General features: G+C 39.4%; 1 protein-coding gene and 1 long non-coding RNA gene across 4 annotated transcripts in view; one reads left to right on the top strand and one right to left on the bottom strand.

The window, feature by feature from the left end:
- The window catches only part of ft (cadherin-related tumor suppressor fat), a 115,480-nt gene that overhangs the window by 80,196 nt on the left and 12,443 nt on the right, over positions 1-22,841 (bottom strand). The window lies entirely within an intron of this gene.
- LOC136340752 (uncharacterized) lies at positions 17,835-20,849 on the top strand. Its single transcript, XR_010732362.1, has 4 exons — positions 17,835-18,345; positions 19,917-20,306; positions 20,380-20,632; positions 20,688-20,849. It is a non-coding gene; the product is annotated as an uncharacterized lncRNA (long non-coding RNA).

The following is a 22,841-nucleotide window of genomic DNA, read 5'->3' as shown; positions in this document are numbered from 1 at the left end:
AGAAACTTGGTTTCAACTACGCCAAGGAGGGGCGAAGCAGTAGGCAGACCAACACTAATACACGCAATGGAATATTCGTTCGTTCGTACAAATTAAGGAATAAAAATTATGTAATTTTTTGGTACACCGTGTACTCATTTAACTATACCTCTTGTTGATTCCGTTAAGTTAGATCTGTTGAAAATCACGGTCGTACTACATCGGTATGCGTAAAAATTTAGAATATGCGGTAATTTTGCGGTGCAGTGCATTACAAGTCCTGAGTCATTATTGCAAAATGGGCCTGAATTACGGGCGCCATTTTTTATCTGCTTTCTGGACAAGCGCTCGGAAGGGAGACCACGGATTCCGGCAAATGTAGCATCCTGTAGATGCTCGGTCCAAGCCAGAATCAGTTGCCTCAAAGGTTCAATTGCCATGGAGAATCGTTCCCGAAGAACGGCGCCATTGAGCTTTGGACACAGTTTACGGATTTCCCGATCTCTTCCGTTCGGAGAACCGAGAGCTTTGAAATTCTTATTAATCACGCACTATTTTAGGTTTCCGACACGCAGTACTTGTGCCGATAAGCGGCAGTTTCACTTCCCAAAACTTTGAATTTATTCACTCTTAAAACGCATTATTAAAATAATTGCGATAAATTGCTGAACGACCCGGCCAGCAACGTTTATCATATTTAAAAAATGGTTGTGTGACCCTTTCGAAGCCAGTGGCGTGCACCGAAGAGTTATCCGACCGGCTTGTAAAACCTCCATTTGTCAAGAACGGGCCGAACTAAAAGGATTACGCATCTACGGACTGGTCTTGTCACCTTTGTCACATGTTTTAAGAGGCGAATCCGATTTTATCGGTGAATCGCGTCAGTTAACTTTCCCTTTTCAAATGTCCCAAACTGACAAGATACGGTGAGGAGGCGAAAAGGACTTTTTATGTGGATTTTCCCCTGGTCGATCGCTCATTCATTCACTCGAAAAGGCAGTAAGGGAAAAAACACCAAAAAAATGGTGTCTCTGTTTAGTTTCGGCCATTGTCTTGAAGACGGAAAATCAATATTGGGCCCATGCAAATACGGTCAGTGCAAAACAAACAACGATTGTTTTAATCTTTACCGAATTGTTTGTACTTTTATTTCGCAGTTTAACGAAACTTCATTTTAAATGAAGCGAAACAACGTCTGGGACGGAAATTAGTCAGTCATCGGCGACGTGTAAACCTACAGTTCCCAGACCTTTCCTTTGAAGAGACGTCGGACGCGCCACTGTCCAAAAATAAGCAATAAAAATGTGGAAGCAAATATAGGAATGTGGAAGATACATCAAAACGAACAGACAAATTGGCCTGAGCCTGCATGTTAAACAGCAATAAATTTGATTAATTGCATTGGGGCATGTTTAATCAGGAGAAGCAGAAATGCAAGTTGAAAAATATGTTGCCCGGTTTTAATTAGGGATTAAGCAGGAAGAGATCTGGGTGCGCATTCCCAGTGAACCCACCCAGAAGGTTCATACACCATTATATTTCAAGCTGCACCTGTAAATTTCTGCACCTAGCACATGCAGGCAATCACAGTCACAGTCACACCCGTATCTCCCAAACGCATCGACGTAACTTTATTATTTTATTGAAAGTTGAACGCTTATGGATACGAACGAGTAACGGTCTCCATTAAAATATGGCCGGCTTGAATAATTATTATTAGATAGCTAAGGAAAGGCCTGCAGGCCCGACTGCAATTGCTTTAACCTCTGAGGTCGATTTTCTGCCGTTCTCGTCTGTGCGAAATCCTTCAGACTGTTATTAGGGCTTCGATGAGGGCAGACACAAAAACAAACAAATTTTTCCCATGTACGGAGGAAACCGTTACACGAAAAGATCTAACAAACGGTCCTGTAATTCGTCGGGTCTTTGATGGCCGACGTCATACATTTAGAGGTTCAAACATAGGAAAGCGACTTTGAATTTTTGATGCCAGCTTGAATCCGCCGACCTCCCGCTGCTCGACATTAGACCAAAACGTCTATCCTGGTCTCATGCTGCGATTTAAAATGAAGCTCATTTATTTTGGTACCATTTCGGTAATTTTTTATACCGCGTTTTGTTGCTGGTGGACCTTGAGAGAATACACTGCCGAAGACGTTGCTTTTGCTGCGGAGGTGAGCGCCGAACAACTCGGAGACAAAGATGCGCGAGTCAAAAAGTCTCCCGATGGATAGTCAGATTATCGTTTTCAATCATGTGAAAGATCAAACGGCGATTTAAACTTGCGGTCCGATGGGACGAGTGGTCACCTACTCGCCAACAAACCACCAGCAAGTAAATGGAAGGCACTGGGAGTGCATTCGCGTCCGTTCGCGCCAACAGCTGCGATTATCCGATGTCACTGGTGGAAATGCAGGAGGAAAGTGCTGTTACTACAGCAGTTTTCTTTGGATCTGTCTCGCTCAGGCATTTTCCCTTTTCCCCACCTGTACTTTCCGGTTCCGCTTCAGATGCGTGGCGGGCAGGGAACTCGCCTGAAGACCACGATGTCGGTTCTATACCAAAAAAGAGAGCCACTTTGCTTGATCGGCAAGACCTGTGCCTCTTCAACGTCTCTTCAGTTACCTAATTCGGTAATCGCAGGCCGAAAACGCAGCGAGTAAAACTTGCAGCCCTACGAATTCAAAATTTGAAAAGAAGCTGCGGCATCGCATTCTTGAGGGTTCGAAGTCTCAAGTTATGCTTCTAATTCCTGGAATTTTGAAGAATCCTTTATGAAATCCGGAGGCGAATCAGATTATTGATAATCAGATATAGATTTAGAGCAGTCGCCACATGCAGCGCTCGTAAAAACTATTTCAGCGCGTTTGTAACTTCCATAAACCTGACGTTAGTTAAAGGTGCTGATAATTTTATTTTTATAGAGGCGGTTAATGCGTTATTTTTCATGTTCAAATTTTTCACCCCCTCGCAGCTACCCCCGCAAACTTATTATTTTCAAATTGAAAGGTGCCCATTGGAGCGAATCAAATTCGATGGGTCAATAAGGGACACTGCGGTGCAGCTCGAGCAGAAGTTGGATCTGTGTAAAATGCGGAGGGGCGCAAGTGAAGTTTCAATTTAAAAGAAATTGGAATTTGCCTTCATGCAGGCCATACGCGGTATTTATCGTTCATCCGCCAGGACGCCTTTGCGTATAGTAAAATACCTCGGGCCTGTGCCTATGCAGGATGTTTGACGATTGTGATTTTATTTTCAAGCGGTTATTAACTATCTCGAAAAAATCAATTACACCTGAAACATCATAATGAAAGTCGCATAATGCGAAGACGCAGCTTTTCAAGTAAGTTATCAAATTTCTTCCCAGCACGTCTCTCCATGTATCCGTGAATTATTTATCAGGCAGGTCTGCTACCATCGTCAATTGGCACTGGCGATGATCGACTCGAAAATAACAGATTGAAAAATTATAGTTAATAAATTCTTTAATGAAGTAATATCTTATTGCGCTTTTATCGCGATATTTTAGGCCCGAATCGGCCTCCCTCCAACCGATTAATCAACTCATAAAAATAAATTTCAACACGTCGAACGCCCCTTTGCATCATGTCACTCCTGGCGACGTGGGGGTGAGCGCGAGAGCTGCTCCATTTGGCTCCCAATCAGTCAGCAGAGCTAAATCTCAATGGCCAGAGATAAATTTCGTTCCCTGTTCATTATTGTCGGCATCGATTCAAATAGTAAAACGTCTTCTTGCTCGTTAACTCTTGTAATTTTACAGTGAATAGGTATTTTATGGGATTTAGTTGTATTAAAATAAGAAGTAAAATATGCCAACATCGAAAATAAGAGCGAAGCAGTCTTCAAGAAGGCAAAGAATCTTCATTCTGGCGAGCCCAATAGCAAAATAAGCTACTTAATTATAGCTTCTTCAGATAATTGCGACTTGTTTCCAAACTCGACTTCATTCCAGAAATTGAAGCGCTGCTGCTCTAGTATATGATGCCGCCCATTCTTTACAACGTCCAAGATCCTCGGCATTCCACGGGGAAATCCCGCAGGTGTACCGGCACAGAGTGTCGGGGACTTTCTCCTCAAACGATCATTATTATTTTTTTAAATTAAAGCTCGGTTCGTGGGTTTCGGATTTTAAGCTGCGATTATTGTATTAGGAACCTAGCTCGAGGTACCTGCGAGTTTTTGCTATAGAATGTTGGAGATTTTAGACAAAGTAAAATATGGGACATGGCGCAATAATCGCAGATTAAAATGCGAAAGTCACGAATAAAGGTTCGGAGCTTTAAAAAAAAGCGTAACTGTATTTGAAGAGAAAGCTACAGACATTTTTTTATATGAAAGTAGAAACTCTGTTCACAATCCCTAAAATTTTTCCACTGTGCGAATGTAAAAGCGTATCAAGCATAGATTTCAGGCGGTAATTACCTGCTGAAAAAATGGGACACTTAATGATCATCCGAAAATAGCACCCAGTCCTGGTTGATTACCTTCCACGGCTGCAGGCAAGTTAGGTCCTCGAGATCAGAGCTTAGAGTTTAAAAAGTGCCAGTATCCTTCCTTAGATCACGCAGGCACCGAGCGCCCATTTTGATGAAGCTCATCAATGGGTAAAGATTTGTAAAAGCAAGATCAACAACAATGAATTTATCGTTCCACTCCAAGCTTAATTCTGGTTCTTTAGAATGTCGCCTGTGCCCAAATAAGAAGAAGTAATTAGCTCGGGCAGACCAGGATGAGGTTCCACAAGGTGCTCGCGTTGCATCTTCACTCTTCGACTTGTTTGTAAGAAACATCAAATTTCGATTCAATCGTTCCAGATAAAATAAATTCAATGAAAATTCTCGAGGTTTATAGCTCTTTAAAATCAATTCGGTTGCAATAATCGCGAATATTGAAAGCAATACACAAGTAATGACCAAAGTTGAGGACAGATACAATGTTAACTCGTCTCTTTCCTCATGTGCAGCATCATTCTGATGTATACGATTTTTTGATCGAAATGAAATGCGTAACGGAAGATTATTAACCACAAAAAAATCAGGCCAGTTACAGTGTTCGATTTCATTCCTTCTTTCTGGATTTCATCTTGCAGTGCAAATTTCCGATGGTTTCGTTTAAGTTGTTGCTGAAATCGTGGAAGTTCACTACGCCAGATCGAGAAACGCAGAGCGACGTATTCGGTTTAATTCCGACTCTAAAGATCGACGACAACTACTCCAAAGCTCCATTCAAATTAAAACAGTGCCGGACTTTAACGATTCCAATTTTTCATGGGTGCCTAATTAAAGAGAAATAATCCCTCAAGCCTTAAGTGTCGACGTTTTGGGAACCCAAATAGTAAATGAATTAAGAATACTAATCACATTAATGAGAGGAGGGTTCTTCAAATTGCATTTTTAACGTTCGGAAAGGCGGAACGGTTCTATCCAAAGTCGATATAGGATCCACGTGTATCGGTTAAGGCAATAGAGGGGGCAATAATCGCCGTGAAGATAGTTCGGGGGGCGATAATACTCTGCGAAATAATAATAAAAAAACCTAATAGATCCACAGTCGAAAATGCACTGTTTTTATACACAGGGTGGCAAATGTTCACATTTTTCCCCGTATTTTGCGCTTTCTCGCGTATGTCTTGAAGCAAGTTTTGGGAAATTTCGTTCGCCAATTCCCTTTGTGATCCTCTACAGAACATGTCAAAATCGTCTATTGCTATCCACAGGGTGCCACGTTTTTGGTGTCGTTTACTATTTAATGTTTTGTATCGATTTTTTGAAACACCCCGTAAGAACTCTGATTCCAAATTAAACTTCCCTTTTTAGTTATTTAGCTTTTTGTTTTTTTGTGTTTTTTTTTACGGTATTGTGGTATCCATCACCGTTTTTGAGCAAATTGAGAAAATCCAGTTTACACAACCCGGTCTCTAATCTGAGACTCCACCGCCAAGTTTCAGCCATTTTGTTTGACGTTTCGCATATCCGAAAATTTCACTCAAGACATCGGTTCAGAAAGCTGCAAAGTATAGGAAAAAATTTGACACTTTGCCACCCTTTATATCGGAGATGGTGCGTTTCGGCCCACGGGTGTAAAAGCATTTTCTTGACAACTAGCGGGGCACCATCGACCCCTGAAATATCTCCTTGACGACGTGTTTCGCCCGGCACACCTCACCTCAAAAGCTCCGAAGCTTTTGCCGAAAATGTTCAAAGTGGCGGGGAGGGGGCAATTTTAACTATTTTCCCAACATTGAACGTTGATCTTCTCGGGAACTTGAAGAGCCATAACACTAAAAGTACATTAACAGCTCCAATTGGATCTACCAGCCCGTTCCTGACGGGCTTCAATTGCCGAGATATCGACTAACTTCAATGGCGATTTTCTGATTTCCGAAAGGGCTTCGAAATGAAAATGTTTCAAGGTTCCAGAACCTCCACGGTCTCAATATATATTATCTGGTACAATTTGTTTATACAATAATTGCTCTCCTGAGACGTACATCGAGCGTTATAGCTTTCCCGGCTTGATTGGTCTGACACGTTCTGACCTTGGAATACCAGATTTATTCTAATGCTGATATGAAAGTATTTTTGATTTTTTTTTTCTGATACAGCTGCATGTATTTCAAGACATCCTACTGACGATCTCTTACTTACCAGATTTCTCAAAGGCTCTTGTTACCTTTGACGTCCGATGGCGTCTACCTTCGAGCCATTAACACTCTTAGGGATTTAGCAACAAACGTGATTTCATCCATTAGACAAAGGCAAACACTAGGCTCTCTCGGATTTTTAATGACTTTTTTGTGCTAATCTCCGTAAGTAGCTTTTATGTTCGGGTTCTCGTTTGTTTGTAGCCGTTGCATAATCTTTGTGCGGAATTTTTACATTTTAAATTTTAGAAACTGCCTATTATGTACGAATATGGACAACCTCAATATTAACGGGCCCTGGTATAAAAGACCACAAATTATTTTATTGTCGACAGTTATTGGCAATTAAAAAAGCGGCGTTTTGTGCTTGTAAATCGAGATTGCAACAGCCCCAAGTCTTAAAATCAAAAGCCTTGTTAACGTTAAATTTTCATTAGGACATTGAAGTGCCCGATGCCAACGTTCTCTATTCGGTATTTTAACACATAATAAAATTAATATGTGCATACATTTTATTGCTTTTCCCATTAGTCCAACATCTGACAGGTGGGTACTTTCGCGCTTTTGGCACTAAATTTTCTTTAAATTTCCAGTTCTTTTGATTTAATATCACCAATAACTTCGCTTTGTTTTCTTTGGGCTCTCTATAAAATGGCCTTAAGGACTCGCAACTTTCCCAGATAGGTACATTCCGAACATTTTATATAACAGAATGAAACGGTGTATCTTTGGCCAGATCTAAATGAGTTATTGGTATCTGCGGAGCTTTTGTTTTCTATTGAATTGCGCTTTGGGCTGCCCATATTCCAAAGCTGCTCGACCGTGGACAAACACATGAACTCATATAATGATAGAAACTAATTTTACGATACAGTGAAATTTGAAATATCTTCTAACAACATTTCCCATGAAAATCGAAATCGTGAGAAATCATTTGCCTGCTGACCCCTTTCAGAACTATGTGATACTGTTGCTTCTTGGCCGATTTGAGTGCTACCCCTACAGAGATTGTCTTAGCGCTATCGTTACGACTCTCGGAAGATATTTTTCTTTCACGGGCTCTATTCTTGCCTGGTTGTTATAATATGAGATTTCTCAATTCTCTATGGTGCGCCACAAGTTGCTACAAGCATGCCATCTTCACGTTCTCCCTTAAGAACTTTTTTCTTGCACAATCCCTGCAACTCCTTGCAATGAAACGAATTCCCCGATCGAATGTTCATACCTTCAGTACACAATGTAACGACGTACAATCCATGATAAAAAGTGAAAAGTAAGGGCGGTTTTATTTTGTCCCTTCTCGCTGGGCCTTAATGGGCTCGACAAGTCCATGGCGCCAGGCGTTTCTGCAAAGGATGACGTATTAGATAAGATGAGATGAAGATGACCACAGAATAACGCAGATAGTTACATAACTCAGGTACTGTTCAGGCATCTATTTAATATTTATTTATTTATAAAATTTCTGTTTAAAAATATTACCTTCTACAAAAGCACATTAGAATTCTACATATAAAAAACATTACAAAACTTCTATTTAACATAATTTATTACAATTCATCGTTATCTAATCTATTTTCAGACTCGCTGCTGTCATTTTCATCACTATAATCATTATCACCATCTCTATTTTCTCCTAAACCTGTATAATTCATTGTTCTACGACAATATCCAGACGTGGTGCGACATCTATGTAAAATCTTTCTAATTTTCACAACGCGATTTCTTCTCATTAATTGTTAAGTTTTCCAACAACTGATTACAATATTTCTGAACTTGTTCCAAACTCAGGTTCACATATATTTCCCAAAAATATTGTTTCATTGCCGCCCGCTCTATCAAATTAAGATCTGGATGGTACGGGGGCAACCTTAATACTGTATGTCCTTTTTCTATCAAAAGTTAATCAATTTTGTAACGAGATTTTAATCACATTACTCGCTTCAATTTTCCTCATTTTGTCATTACAATTAATATATTTCTTTTGTAACCATTTTGACCTTCCTTGAAATCATAGTTGGTACTTCATTAGATTGAACATTATGGTACGGAGCATTATCGATAACAAGGGGGCTCTTTGGAGGCCGATTAGAGATGAGCTTTGCTTCCAGCCATTTTGTGTAATTGTTACAATTCATGTGGTTATGATAATCTCCCAATTTCTGATTGGACCTAAATTTGAAATGTGCATTTGGCCCGACGCCATTTTCTCATCGTGCGTTAACAATAATTAATCGTTACCCTTTAGAAATTAGTTTATGTAGGTTTTTTTTGGAATTGTTGCTCCAAGCCTCGCTATGGGCATGTGAATAAATGTACATAAGTTACATCCATGTGGATAATGGGACGGTGTTCGCTGAGATGCTGAGTTATAGCTCCCAAATGATCGAATCTCATAGTTCGAATGTCTGGCTTTTTCATTGATAATTTTCTGTTACTTTTCGTTTTTAGCCATCTCGACCCCGTACAATATTTCTTGACCTTTACGTCCCGATTACAATTGTAATCTTCTATAAACCTTTTATAAATACCGCTCTACGTCGGAACTTCTTTTCTTATGAGTAGACATTTATAAGGAGTTTTCTTAGCACACCGGTACCACAACCGTGGGGTCTAGGGTCGATTCAGAGTTCTTTCGTTCTCGCTTTTCGTGACTCAAGATTCTCCATTTTCTACGCTTCTCATTTCTTGGAAACCTTCTGAACCGTCCAAAGACTCACACCAGTATCCATAGCAACTCGTTCTTGAACCTCATCAAATGATTCTAGCGTTCGATCCTGCTCAGCCTCGCGTCTCATACAATACAACGCATTTGCAAGAACTTTGCTGGCTTGCCCATGCCATAATTTATGTTGAACTTTGGATCTAAGAATCCGCCATTTTTCCTCAAGTTAAGTGCTCTCTAAATCGCCGCACGCGCACTAAATTGCGTAAAATTTTTTTCCGACTGTACCGCACCCTTCGGCCCGCCTACCTGTTTACTGCGCATCTAATACTTTATCACTTCACCCGCAAAGTTAACTTGAGCGGGCTATACATAGCCATTCTTAATGTCTCTTTCACATTGAAACCCATGACAATATCTGGGTTTGTAAGAGTTCAAATATTGCCCAGTACACCAGCGTGGGTAGGTAAAAACCATCGTCTATATTGGGTTATGCAATCTACGCCACTTTAAGGCGAACCGCATTTTGTAGAGCCCAATTACGCCATTTGGAGTGGTACTCGGCGAACTAATGTCGAATCACCGATATTTTCACTACCAAGCGGTTCCATTCGGACACGCGGTACAGTTAGAGATAAAAAAAGATAAATTTGATATTCATTAATTTATATTGTTTAAGAACGGTTCTGTAACGACGGTGAATCAACGGCAAATTAACGACAATGAATTTTTGAATTTCGTCCTGATGCGTCGATTCCACGATATACATATTTGTGCAGGGACTGTCTTAGTTTTGCCTGTTAATTAATATCAAATTCCAGCCGGTTGTACCGTAACCGGTCGTTTAAAAGCCGAAAACAACCTTAACGTGTAATTGCTTACATATATGTGTGAGAACTGATTTAAACAGTATTACAAAAATTCAAAACATCAAAGTGTTTAGTTACACATCATAAATCGTTCCGCTAAATAGCTTTTGGGGCTCTTACTAGAAAACCGTGTTCAGGTTGAAGCCAGCTTTAGGCAATAAGTCTACATAGATTGGTATAAAAGGTCAATAGCACTATTTTTTTTTTTTTTGACGCGACACACCCTTCTTTAATACCGACTTTAGTGACGCATTTCTTTTCGCCATCACCTCGTATATGGATAAAGAAAATAATGTACTGTTTGGTATGTGAGGTCGAGAAACTATATGGAACAATAAATATGTCCAAAAAGGTCAAGGCTTGAATCAAGTACTGCGATAATTTTTAAGTTGAAAAAACCGAAGATATCTGGAATTTGTACTGTGAGGAAATAAACATTCCTTCAAATTATTATTATCACTTAGTAGAATTTCTTCGGTGAAGTGCAAGTAGATGGTGGTCAGTTCTTTAATATTGACGAATACGTACGTTCTACGTGTTTGAGGCGGATTACTCGTTCCTGCTCCGATTTTGTGTTTTGCCGGAGCGGTGGAATTGAGATTAAAAGTCGCCCTTGACGAAGGGCTCGGACCAAGAACCTTTCTCAACCTTTCGGCGGCAAATCTGTGACGCCCTTTAGAATCCAGGAAAAAATTCTTACGGTGCTTAAGATGCTCGCGTGATTACCAAGGGGCCATCACCAAAAAAATGTTTATAAATCAGAATTCTTGTAGTAGGTAAAATAAGGAACTCACTTCTCTTTTTAGTCGCGAAATTTATTGGCGTCTTACGTAGAATTTAGTTCGACTCATAAAGCCCAGCAGGGTTCCATCAAGCCACATACTGGGGGTGTTCATTCCGAACCGAACCACCCGATGTATGTACCTCTTGATGGTTACAAAAATTTAAAACAATAAAAGAGCGTCTATTTCGGTATCTAGAGGAAGTTTAATTTCACATTAGTGAGAATTGTGTCGGTCAACCCTTCACTCCCAGCAGTCTCCACTTGAACATTTGAAATGGCACCCCCATCGAGTGGCGTATCATTGCAAGCGGAATTGACTTTGCCATGTAATTGTACCGAAAAAAAACTAATGAACTCTGGAGTTAGAAAGAAAAATGTTTACTAGTACAAATAGCTTGTGGTGACGAAATAACTGATTATATTAAGTGTTTATAATGTGAACCGTTATTAGCGAGACAATAATAAAGTTTGCTTTCAAATTCTTCCCGACCGTTGGCCGAAGATCGTCCAGTAATACTTTTACATTCCAGAAAAATTCCATCTTTCCATTCACGAATACGTTCAAGCGAAACTCTAAACCCTTTATTTTCTAAACAAACCCACGGGGAAAAATCGAGAGGACTGAGATCTGGAGATCGTCCTGTCCGTTCTAATGCACCTCTTCTACCAATTCACTTTTCCGAAAATCCTCCATTGAGCCCTTCACAGCCCAGACGTTATTATTGCCTCGCTGATAACAATTCACATTGTGAGCCCTTAATAGAATGAATTATTTAATCTCGGTAACCTATTTGCACTAGTAAATATTTTTCCTTCTAACCCTCGACTGCGTTAACCAATTTGAGCTTTCTTGGTACGGTTACATAGCAACGTGAATTCCATTCGCCACGATGTGCCACGCAACGGGGAGTGCCATTTGATATAACACACTGAGGGTAGCTGGGAGTGAAGGGGTGTTTGATGCAATTTCGTCTGATGTCAGATGAAACTTGTCTCTAGATGGCTTAACAGATGTTTTTTTTTTATTATTTTAAATTTTCCTCTCAATCGACAGATATTTCAGGTGGTTCGTTTTGAACACTATGTATGTGAAAATTTCTTGTTCCGGGATTTTAAAATTAATCAAAAGAAAGTACATGTTTGTATTCAATTATACCTATTCGACTATCAAAGATGACTTAAGTGGAGTAGAGTGAATCGTGACTGACTGATCATTATTGGTTTCGTCGTGGAAGAAAAAAATCGAAAGTTCAGTTCATCCGGTACCCTTTCATTACAGTAAAATCTTCCGTGAATAACAGACAGTTGCCTGAGTCACCATCGAATCCCAAATCAACTCATGTCGCATACCAATGCGGCTACAAAAAAACCCTTTTAACCAACCCTCCTCAGAATAAACTTGAGGTTAATTATTCTTAGGACCATTGAAGGTAGCCTCACTGTAATGCCACTCCCTGAGCATAACTCGGTACCACTTCAAAGCTTACTAATTCCGAAAAAGAGACGAAGTAAAGGTAGAAAATGGCGGACAGACATGCCGTATCGCGAGAATAAGCTTAAACGGGGTAAAAATATGTTAATGCACCGGCCCCAAAACCAATAATTAAGATAATCGCCGAATAAAACTTTTGAAAATACCGGGCCTAAGCCATTACGCCATTAATCTTTAGATATTGTCAAAATTTACCTGGGAGCTCTTTTTTCGGAGGTCCAACTGATGCACAAACCGGGTTGGACCGAACCCTTTTTCTTCTTGTTAATGCAATGTTTAGTACAAGAGCAGGTGAAGTTCCTTGTACCGAATTAACTCGGCGGGGAAATAACTGTATTTAGCCGAATTATGTATGAATATCGCTAATTTGACCCTCATTATTGATAAATTTAAAATTTATGTTTAATTTGGAAAAGTTCGTCAAAGGGAATTTAACAGGAGCCAAAACTTTTAGGATGGGACTATATGAACAAAGCGATTCCCTTCAGCCCCATCAGCTATTCTTACCTTGGACATTGCCGTGATTTGTTACATATAATTACAGCCAATTTGAAATTAAATTCCTTTTTTATTTCTTCGGTAATAATGAGGCAGTGTCTTGATCAAAACGTAAATCAAAAATCAGTGCAGCTTTTTTTTTCAATAAAAAAAAAAGAAGATTTCCTGGAACATGTCTAAGTATTACATACAAAAAGAAAGCATGAAAAAACGTCTCAGTTTATCTTCATAGGTTCAAGCGCTTAAGGCGAATCGATGTCAATCTAAACCATTTTCTTCATCGAGCAGGTCTCTTCTTAATCTTTTACACACTAAAAGCTTTGGGCTTTTATTTTAGATACACCAATATGTAAATTAGCCAAATTATGTTTTTAAGAACGGACTTCGTATCAGAATATGCATCAAAATACTGAGAGGAGATTTTAAAACCGTGGAATTTTCAGAGTTTTGTTGGTTCATAAAAAGTCAAAGACCATTGCCGATAACAAGTTTAGTAAACGGGATATAAACGAGGCTTAGACAAACGATATTTTACGTATTTTTAAAACCACATAAGTGAGGGAATAGTACAGTGGTGGATCTAGGGTGTAAGTCTCGCAGAGCAAAATCCTCTAGACGCGAACGTGCGTTCGCTGCTTAATATCCAGTACGTGATAGGTTTACAACAATGTGTTCGCACCAAGCAATTTTTCAGTGTTATTCCTCTTGTTCCTTTTCTCATCCTGACTATTGTTATGACGTCAGGATAGTATCCAGTACGCCATTGCTTTTCGAAATTAACCGCGACGATTTTCAAATCAGAGAGAACCTTTCTAGCGCTCTCTTATTCATTAACTCATTGGCACGTCACAACCTTTTACCGTATAGAAGAAAACTTACAAAATTAGCGTACCTCCAATTTGACCTGTTTTGCTTTTAGCGATCTTACTTAAAAATCGTATTCTGTAAATACACGATTCTACTGGATCTAAATGTATTATTTTTAACTACCCGAAAATCCCACAGGACTCAATGCAGCTGCACTTGCAATGCATTATGCGCCCATCTGAATCACATTAGACCCATAAATGTTTATAGAATACTTTTTTAATCGTGCTTCTTTTGCTCTGTTTCACAATTGAGAATTGCGTCACCAAGTTCTGAGACATTTTGGCTTTTTGAGTTCCAAAATTTTCGAAATTCAGTCTCGTAAAACGACAAAAGTCGGTGTCCGACATTTTGCCGGTGTGCGCACGTCGTAGTTATGATTTTTCAGTGTTTTCCTGAACGTGTGCCGCTGAACGCAACGGCAAATTCGCTGCCTCGGCAACAATATGCAACATGCATGAAACTTCACAGGGCAAAAAAGTAGCGAACTTTTTCGCCTTCTGAAAGAAATGACTTTGATGACCTTGATTTTCGTTCTGATAGTGTGTTCTTCACGGCCCCGTTGTCACCGCCTTCAAGAGTATATTGTTCGCACAACAAAGAAATCATATAACGATCGATATACAAAGCATAAGTACGTTATAGCGTTTTGAGATCTAGCATCCCCGCATTTTTCCATTACATCTTTCACTTGCACTTTTTTCGGCTCTCAACTTTAAAAGACATCCAGCACGCCTCTGTTGTTACTGTAATTAATAACTGCTCCAGCACCCAACACGCATATTCTGAAATCAGTGCCGTACCCCCCGGTTTTGAAGTCCGGCGATTTTCGATGCCGCCTCAGTCAATTCTATCTTGCGGCCAGTGGCGGATCTTCACCCTGGGCACAGCGTCGTATTACTCGGCTCTTTGTCCGTCACTGTGATAGTACCACTAATTAGAAGCCAGCTCTCAGCAATTAGTAGGTGGAAATAAATAAATCATTACCTGAAACTGTTTGAAAGGAAAAAGCAGACGGTTTCCTTTTCTAATGGTCCATTTACTCTGAAGAGCGGCAATTTGCCGTAGGTAGATAAAAATTTTAAATGAGGCGGCCACCAGTGGTTTTAATTAATTAAAAGTTATTCGGTGCGCCTTTACGCCTGAAAAACCATAAAAATGCTCTTTAATACCATACCGGACATGTCCGGCATTCTAGTCTGGAATTCTACTTCTTTGTAAGTAGAAGTGCCGAGAAAACTGGGACGTACTAAGATGTCTTTTTTCCTACCGTGATAAAAACTTCGGCATTTGTTAAAGACGAAGAACCTATTTGTATATTGTAAACCCACACCAAAAACTCCCAGCTTCATTAAGATGGCCGTCCATAATCCCCGTTCTAAGCAGATAAGATCAAGCGGCATGTGAAGCCATTGAAATCAGATTAGAAATAGATAGTGATGCCATTTCTTTGACTTACTGAACCGTAACGTGAAAACGGATTTTAAAAATTCGACAGCAGTCAAAAGCCTCTGCCCTTCTCCTTCTCTCACTCTTGTTTACACACATTGTTAAATTCTTGTAGTCAAGTCGATGTTTTATTTCAACGAAAACTTTGAAAGGTTTATCAAACCTAAAGTGCGTAAGACGGGTAAATTAACGGCTGCAGGAACCTTCAAAAACCTGAAGTCAAATTACTAGTTCTGGTCTCAATGAGGGGTGTCAAGATGTGCATTCGACATGCAAGAAGTCTTGGTGAGGCTACTACGAAGGTTTCGTGAATCGCTGAGATCACTGCAAATGCCTTGGAAAGCACCATAATATAAGTTCATAAATTATTCCCTAAAACATTGTCAATGTGACCACTCTCATAGGAAAATCTAACAAAAAGCACCGCGAGAAGTTCACGGTCAAACCGGCCCTGTATATGGACATGTGAACCTCCGACGATTCCTTTCACCCTAGACCCTCGTTATTATACCCATATTTATCGATGCAAATTGAGTCTTTTACATATAGATCAATAATTTTAAGTCCGGTTTTTCGCCCCCCTTTGACAGATAAATTGCCCTTGCCCCGGTTCCTTGGGTACCTTAATTCATAAGTAAAACACTAGAGGCCTGGCGTATTTCGAAAATAACAGATACAGCTAATGAGGGGCATTTTTCGAACAAAAATGCTAAGAGTGAACACGGAGGTGCAAGATGCCGCTGTGAGAAAGAGCTTTACGAAAATTTTACGGATCCCGTAGAATTCTGCTTTAGCATATACAGCGTGACCCATTTGTTTTGGGGTCGGTCTGTAAAAAGTTTATTAATTGTGCGATTTAGCTCGGATTTTTTTTCAATTATTGAACCTGATAAACTGCACATTTTCGGCAAAAATGGCCTGGTTGGTATAAAATTCAAGGAATGGCAGTTTCTAATAGCAATTTTTTTTTAGTAGATCATATTAGCGAGTTAAAAAAAATCGGTGCAAGCCACTGGATTGACCACTTCTCAATACGGGCTCGTACAAAATTTTAACGAAAAATTTTGAGTAATAGCGATTTTGTAGAAGAATTAAAAATGCACACTGGGTACTTGCTTACGTCTTCTTATAGCTTCTCTGGGTACATTAAGAAGGTGTGTCGAGAATCAGTGCCGTACAACGAATGAAGCTAACGGTGATATGTGCATGTCGAGGGAATAAATGCCCCCTGTAAACCTTAAAACCACGCGTATAAGACTGCTTATACAGGGCGTCGAGAAAATGCACATCAAAAATGGTATCATAAGATTATGTGGGTCAAGCACATTACGATGTGGTTAAAAAAAATTCTGAAAAATGTATCTCGTTTAGATTCGGTTTTATTAATTTTCAAATAAATATTTTGCCGCATTAATGCATTTTGGAATAAAAAGATCTTTGAGAAAAAGGTTAGTAGATTGCATTGAGGGGGAAGGTGGTCATTTTGAATATCTGCTTAAATAAGACTTATTTTTCATTTGTTAATGGCTTTTCATTTGTTTAATGCGGCAAAATATTTATTTGAAATTTAATAAAACCGAGTTGAAATGGAAGGACACGAATTAGCTTGTAGGTAAAAATCTCGCAAACGAAGAGAGATATCGGGATTGAACAAGAATACATTTTTTTGCGTAGAAATAGACGCTTTTTCAATACATTGAATAAAATTTGACCTTAGTCGCACTCATAAAAAAATATGACCAAATATATCGAAGCGGTGGGTTGTAACTGGCGCCCTCTAGAAATTTCGTAAAAATTAGATCAAAATCCTTATTTGGCATCTTACTAAACCTAAGTACTCCGATTTTGGTGTTGATGCTATGAGAACACAAAAAGTTATTAAGGAATTTTAACTTTTAACACCCTGTAACTCTGAAACGCGCAACACTGATATAAGGCATGTTGCGGCCAATCGTCATATGTTGGTGTTCCCTATCTCGGGTTTCGCCACGTCCCATTGAATCACCCTGTATACATAATGATGAACGAGACACTTTTTTCAAATAATTTTTTAACGTGTCAACCCGGACAATCTCACGATACCATTTTTGACATGAACTTTCATGACACCCTGCAAACGCGACGAAAAGTAACTCGCAGTTCAATCGAATACCTCAAAAGCTGTAGCTCCGCTGAAGGAAATGCTGGAGGAGAATGTCCAAAGCTTCAATGCTCCGTTTCTTGCGAAAAGGGGAACTCCCTAGGAGTGCTATCGTTTTATCGCTACGACGCAAAAACCAGGACCGGCTTCGAGGAGGTTTCCACTAACAGGTATGAAACCTATGAAATTTTATAATCAACAATTAAAGTTATGTCTCTGTCCCTTTCATAGTTCCATGTACTGGATTAATTATAATAATTTATCTACGATGGTGTAAGAAATTCATGTCATTAGTCCTATTAGCAAACTCGCAAACTAATGACAAGATGAGACACTTACAACGAAAAAAGGAGCGGAAGTCTTAATATCATTTTGTACGGTCGTAATTACGTAAAACCTTGTTTGTATCTCAGGCTTCACCCGAGTCTAAGATTATACTTAAAGCTTAAAAAAGTAATTGCAGCACCTGTTTCATACAGTAATTATTTTAATCGACACTATTTAGCAAATTTCATTACGATCACTACTGGGTTTTATAGGTGAGCCGGTGGTTTTTTACCTTCTCCCGATATCCTATATATTATGCCTGGTTTGACGAGGAAAATATGCCTTTAACGGCGTTATTCAGACCCGTTCCCCTTGAAAAGTAATAATATTGTCCCAGCAAATTCCTCCGATGTTTTTTCCTTTTTTTTTTTTTCTTTTTTTTTTACTAGGGGACTGAGCGTGCATGACAGCGCTAGCTATGTGGAAAACAATGGGATGGTACTATCGGTAAAGCCATGTTGAACAGAAATTTAATGATCGCATTATAATTCAACACTATCATTGTATCAACAGTAGTAACGGTTTTATTGGCCGGCAACTTGGTATGGTTTATGTTGAATTAGTCCCATTGAATATTAAAGTGGCTAACAGACGAAAATCTGAAATATACGGTGAGTAACGTTAATGTTCGGCCGCCACGATATTTCATTTTACAGCTATCTTAGTGTTATTCAAATCGCAATTAAAATTGTGGGAAATAATGGGTTTTATTAAAATACGCGTTCGATTAACGTGTAACTTCGTTTTTATTCGAAATAAATGCAATTTCTAACCACTGACAAAATTCAAATTAAATTAGGTGAAAATTTTCGGTCACACTCAACATTCGGACGCTACTGGCTTTCGCAATTACCACATGCTAATAGACAATTTATTTTCTTAGTTAATATTTTGTGGGTGGCCACTGTTATCTATAACGCCCCGTAGACGTTTAGGAATGCTGCAGATATATATTTTTTTCAAATAATCCGTTTGAACATGTTCTAGTTCTTGTTTTGATCGTTGTTTTAACATCTCCTTTGAAGGTATTTCAGTTTCTCTTATTTGTCGGTCTAATTCGTCCTATGGGTGTTCGACGGGATTGAGGTACGTCGATTAAGGTGGTGGTTATAATACTTTAGGGCAATTGTAAAGCAAATACTCCTGCGCCAAACGTGATTTACGTTTGGAATCGTTATCTTGGTAGAATTCAAAAGTATCTGAAATTCCCATTTTCCCGGCGCTCTGACGTAAATAGAAATGTTTATCCATTGTAGAATCGATAAAAAAACGAGTTCGCCTACCCCAAATGTGGAAATACACCCCGATGCAAGACTGCTTCCATTCTCATGTTAGACTGCAGGTTCAATATTATTTATTTTTAATTTTTCACCCTTCTTTCCTCACACCATTCTTCGACCATCGGACCCAAAAACATTCTATGTACTTTCGCTACTGAAAAAAACGTCATTCCACCAAGTATCACGCTTCGAAATAAACTCTTTTGCATAATTCAATCTTCTTCTTCGGTTGGCTTCACTAACAAGTGGTTTTTCCTAGCAATTCTTCCATTACATCCATTTTCTTTTAATGCTCGGCCTATTCTTTAAGGATGTACTTGTTTCTCAGTGTCTCTGAAAAGTTCATTGTCTAATTTTGGTGCCCTCAATGCTGGATTAATTTTGATTTTTCAGAAGATGGTTCTCTTATCGTGCTCGTGCAATTTCTTTGGTTGGTCCTTTTGGGGCATGGACTCGATACGATCCTCTCGTTTAAATCGTCCATTGATATCTGCCACTGTACTCTTGCTTCATTACATAACTCAGCAATTGTTCTGTAAAATTTTCCATCGGCATTATGGAAAATCACACGTTGTCGAATATCAAAACTGGTATTCCTCTTGCGAGCCATTATATCTATTAATAGTAGGATAAATTAAATTTCACTGAAACGATTTATTTTTTACTATCACCCGAGTTTACATGCGTGTATCAAAACAACATTCCAATGGAATGCCAGAGGACAAAAAAATATTTTATACAGTGTCTGAATATTAAAGTGACCCAGAATCTACGTCTACTTTTATTTTAATTTTACTATTTGTCGGAAGTTTTCACTTTTTTACAGTGGAAATTACATTATTTCGTATAATATTAATTGCGATTTAAATAAAATTACTGACAATAAAATGGCAATGTTTCAGTGTCCGAATATTAAAGTCACTCACTATATCTCTTGTCGCGAAAATAGCTAGGAGGGCCCGATCCTGCGCGGACATACATTGGGGGAAGAAAGGACGGGGAAGAGAAGTTGTCGGGGAATTACGATGTTCGGCACTGCGAAGAACTTTTATAATAATTTTTCAGGAAAATTGAGAATTTTCCGCTATTCTAGAACGCATCTATCGACCAGCACCGATGTGATCCTAACAGTACATCTACAAGGAAAGTTAACGCTTTATCTGCGAATATTTCCCATCTCGGCGAATTTGTCGAGCTGGCCGTCCATGGAGCATTAAATGAAGTATATTAGCTCACATTAGCCAGCATTAAGATAACCTAATAGGCTTTAAGAATCCTCAACATACATTATGGTAAGTAAATTTCGAGATAGTGGCCATTTTGAGTTCTTTTTGTGGATTCTGTATTGGTGTCTGCCGGCCCCAGATGGGAGTTTCAATACGATTACGATTTCGTTGGTGAGCGCCACTGGACGGCATCCATGGCCAAACAAGACAAACAGGCGAGTGTGTTTACTGCATCTCTTTTACGGGTAAAATGAAAAATTTCAGAGGAATTAAAACCCGACTTCAGATTATAAAATGCCAAAGCTCCCCAGTGCTCAGTGGGACTGGTAATGTTGGTTATATTTTTCCATCAGTGTCGTATCGTAGTCGCAGGGGGTCGAACCTTGGCCGAGGTAAATTTTTATTGTTGCACAGAGGCGGAGTGGCCTTCCATGTTGTATTTTGAAGCGAGCAACCAGCACACCGACTCAAATCATTCAATCATCGGCCTCATCAGTGACTTTGCTTATGCAGGTGCGTTGACAAAGGCGGCTACAACAAGCACTCCAATGCAGTGCTGTTCGAAACTTTAAAAATCACACCTTTAGAAAAATAAATAAGTCATCACCAGCTCACGTTTTAATTTAGTCCTTATAGAAGATCGGTAATTAAGGCCTGACTTTGTAAAATTCTGACTCGATGGAATTTCGATTATTGCACTAGAGATGGGCGAGCTTTCCATCGACTCAATCGTTAAACCACTGCTGCGAGAGGGTATTCCGGACACGCGATCGATGAATTGGAACATCCCTAGAGTGACAAGCCACATTTCGATAAAATAAGAACAAGACTGTTTTCTCGTCAGTTACTTATTAATTGTTGGAGACCGTTCTAAACTGCCCTATCAATTGAATTTTCAGGAGCAATTTCTTCTAATAATGCGGCCGAGACGAAACGGATTCGTTACGCAATCGCGTATTCAAAGATTGGGATTGCAAAGGCCGTGGATAATGCACGTTCCTTGTTTTGCTTTTACTTTTCGTACCTCAGTGAGAAATGGGACTTCAACGTGTCAACCGGAAGTACACAGACTACGGGAGAAGTCTCAATCATTGATGACTTTCTCGTACTGTCTGCGACTATCTAGCGCACTCCCAGTCCGAACCAGAAGGAGGGCGTTAGATACATTTTGCGATACTCGTCGAGTCTTTTTAGAAACTTCTGAGGCTACCTCTAATCAACATCAACAAACCTCTAATCGAGCACGTGCACCTCGCGACAATGCCGTTGTTTCGTGTCGAGCTCCTCTTGGAAGCTATCGGTTCTTCTGGTTCGGACAGTCCGCACGGTTAATAGGATTTTGGAAATTTCCCCCCCTCCAAATATCACTTCTGAAATCATCCCGATACGTCAAATGGCTCCAGTTTAAGCTTGATCCAAAAAAAGTCTCTAGTATATAGTATGCATGTAGCAACTAGAATCAATTGTTTTTGCCTTTGGAATGCTCTTTGACTGCGATAATGGCGAGGTGGGGAGGGGACGAGCTCGCGCTCTTCTCAGAACTAACGCTGCTAGCAAAATGGGCAAAAGTACGTGGAACCCGTCCACGCACAAGAGAGCATGGTCGTATGCGAGTCGCAGAGGAAATAGGTCAAATTTCGACAACCCAAGACCGGTTCCAGAAGAGAGTGTTTCAGATGGTCAAACTCAAGATGAAGTCGTTTCTTCCTTCGCATATATCTGTCCTGAAACCGAAGATGGATAAATGTGTACTCTCCAGAAGGATATTTTATCTTGATTTTCTCCAATATTCCCCGAAAAGCGTAATATAGGCGTTATGCAAGGCTCGATCCCCACATGTGAGTATGAACGCAATTCATAATTTACAAATTGTTATCGAAAATCTAGACATAAATATAAATATTTCCTTATCTTTAAGGCAGATCTGACATGCCAGACTTATGGCAACACATTTTCGGAACACGCCCCTGCAATATAGCATTTTTTGTGTTATTACCTACAGTATAAGACATCTCCGACATTTATTTAAAGGATTTATCGGTTTAAAATTGTTTTCTGGTGTAATGACAGAGCAAAGAAATATTGAGTTTTAACTCAGGAGGATATGACAGCGTTAGAATGTCTCAAAGGCTTGCTTTGAATATTCTCAGATAGAAATGATATTCTAGGTAACTGTTCTCAAGAACAGACTGATACGCTTACATAAATCAGCAGTATACAATTTAGAAACACTTTCAAGCGAGTATTAAAACCCATGCAAAGCGAACGATAGACGATGCAGTAAAAGTAATAAATATGAACAAAAGCTATGCAGTCTTTAATGGCTCGCAGTGTATAAATAATGGTTAATTGATTGAGTTTATCTCTTTAATTGCTCCGATAACTGTCGCAAATGTGTCAATTGCACTTAACCGCCCTGATTTATCGTGCATATTCGTTTAACGCCGTTACTTCCTAGATAAAATTATCCCTAGTTAAATTTTTGCATTTGTCCTATCAGTGCGAGTTCCACAGTCTCATACGGTAATCGTCATTTTTACTGACCCGCTCCTGTTTCGGGATTTAGAGTCTACGACTGGTCAGCTTGAAAACGAACCACCC

This window comes from Euwallacea fornicatus, chromosome 8, assembly GCF_040115645.1.
Source record: "Euwallacea fornicatus isolate EFF26 chromosome 8, ASM4011564v1, whole genome shotgun sequence".
In the NCBI taxonomy this organism is placed as follows: domain Eukaryota; kingdom Metazoa; phylum Arthropoda; class Insecta; order Coleoptera; family Curculionidae; genus Euwallacea; species Euwallacea fornicatus.
The sequence above is the reverse complement of the archived record's forward strand: the minus strand, read 5'-3'. Positions and strand labels throughout refer to the sequence as shown.